Source organism: Physeter macrocephalus, chromosome 12 (assembly GCF_002837175.3).
Source record: "Physeter macrocephalus isolate SW-GA chromosome 12, ASM283717v5, whole genome shotgun sequence".
Taxonomy (NCBI): Eukaryota; Metazoa; Chordata; class Mammalia; order Artiodactyla; family Physeteridae; genus Physeter; species Physeter macrocephalus.
The window spans coordinates 11,232,445-11,234,497 of record NC_041225.1 but is presented as its reverse complement, the minus strand read 5'-3'; the positions used below and the strand labels follow the sequence as shown (position 1 = coordinate 11,234,497).

Genomic DNA, 2,053 nt, shown 5'->3' with positions numbered 1-2,053 from the left:
AAAAAAAAAAAAAAAAAAAAAAGAGGGTGAGTTTTGTACAGGGGGGTTAAATACTTTATGGACAAAAAAATCTGCACTAGAACCAACTTATTCATCATCTTCTTCTTCTTCCTCTTATCCTCATCTTCCTCATCTTCCTCTTCTTCCTTCTTTTTCTTTCTTTTTTCAGCCTTGATGATTCCCTTTTTTGCTGCATCAGGCTTCCCTTTAGCTCCTTATGCAGGAATATACTTTCTGTACTTTTCCTTCAGCTTAGGAACCTTCTTCTCATAAAGCTGCTTTTCATCTGCAGCAGTGTTACTCCACATCTCTCCCAGTTTTTTTGCAACATCACCAATGGATAGGCCAGGATGTTCTCCTTTGATTTTTGGACGGTACTCAGGACAAAACAAGAAAAAGGCTGAAGGAGACCTCTCAGGTGCATTGGGATCCTTGAACTTCTTTTTTGTTTCCCTTTAGGAGGGATATAAGTTTTCATTTTTCTTTCATAAGAGGCCTTGTCTGCCTTTGCCATGTCTTTGAATTTTCCTTTCTCTTTAGCAGACATGGTCTTCCACCTCTCTGAGCACTTGTTAGAAAACTCTGAGAAGTTGACTAAAACATCTGAGTGCTTCTTCTTGTACTCCTCCTAGCAAGTTTTACAAAGAATGCATATGATGATATTTTGCCTCTCGGCTTCTTAGGATCTCCTTTGCCCATGTTTAAGTATTTTTCCTCAGCGAGGCACAGAGTTGCCCAGTGCTCATCCGGCTCTGACTTGCCCGGGCACTGTCTCTATGGAGCTCAATGACTGTATAGCCACTCTGGAAGACAGTTTGGCAGTTTCTTACAAAACAGAACATACTCTTACCATACAATCCAGCAGTTGTACTCCTTGATATTTACCTAATGAGTTAAAAACAAATTCACATCAAAACTTGTACACGAGTTTATAGCAACCTTATTCATACCTGCAAACACTTGGAAGCAACCAAGATGTCCTTCAGTAGGTATATATATAAACAAAATGTGGTATATTTATACAATAGAGTATTTTTCATCATAAAAAGTAATGAGCTATGAAGCCATGAAAAGACATGGAGTAACCTTAAATGCATATTTCTAAGTGGAAGAAGCCAGTCTGAAAAGCCTGCATACTGTATGATCCCAACTATACAGCATTCTAGAAAAGGAAAAACAGAGACAGGAAAAAGTCAGGATTCTCAGGAAAAGAGGGAAGGATGAACAGGAGGAGCACAGAGAATCGTCAGGACAGTGAAACTACTCTGTATGATACTGTAATGGATACATTACATTATACATTTTTCAAAACACATAGAATCATACAACACAAAGAATGAACCCTAATGTAAACTATGACCTTATTTAATAATAATGTATCAATATTCATGTATCAATTGTTAACAAATGCATCACACTAATGCAAGATGTTAGTAATAAAGGAAACTGGGGAGGAGGGGGTTGGATAAAGAAGATATATGTTTCTCTAAACCTAAAACTATTCTAAAACTAAAGTCTATCAATTATTTTTTAAAAACTCTATCTCCATAGTTAATTTTAAAAAGGTAAAAATTTTTAAACAGGATTTTCTAACCTATTTAAAAGTTTCTAAAGCACTCTAGTGGGTTTTGAACACATTTATTTAAACTGTAAATGTAGCATATTCTGATTAGCTTGCAAGAACAATTGATTGTCATTAGGGAAGATGAAAATTGACTAGCCAAATTTCAACATAGATTTTTGCATAATTGTTGGATGAGATTGAAATATAAATCACTTGGAATTGATTATTTTTGTGAGGTGTCTTTTACAGCTATTTTAGATATTAAAACAAAACTTTAAATCCCTACAAAACAAAATGTCAAATCCAGATTTTAGCTAACATTTATTGTTACTGTGTACCAGACACAGCTCTGAGCACTTTATATGTATTAATGATGTATAGTATTCCAATAAAAATCCAACAGGTAGGTAGCACTATTCATCCTATCATCCTATTTTACAGATGAAGAAAAAAGAAAGAAAGAGAGGGAGAGAGGGAGGGAGGGAGGGA

At 35.3% G+C, this 2,053-nt stretch overlaps 1 pseudogene; it reads right to left on the bottom strand.

The window, feature by feature from the left end:
- Positions 1-87: 87 nt before the first annotated feature.
- Positions 88-898, bottom strand: LOC102987062 (high mobility group protein B1-like; annotated as a pseudogene).
- Between the last annotated feature and the right edge of the window lie 1,155 nt (positions 899-2,053).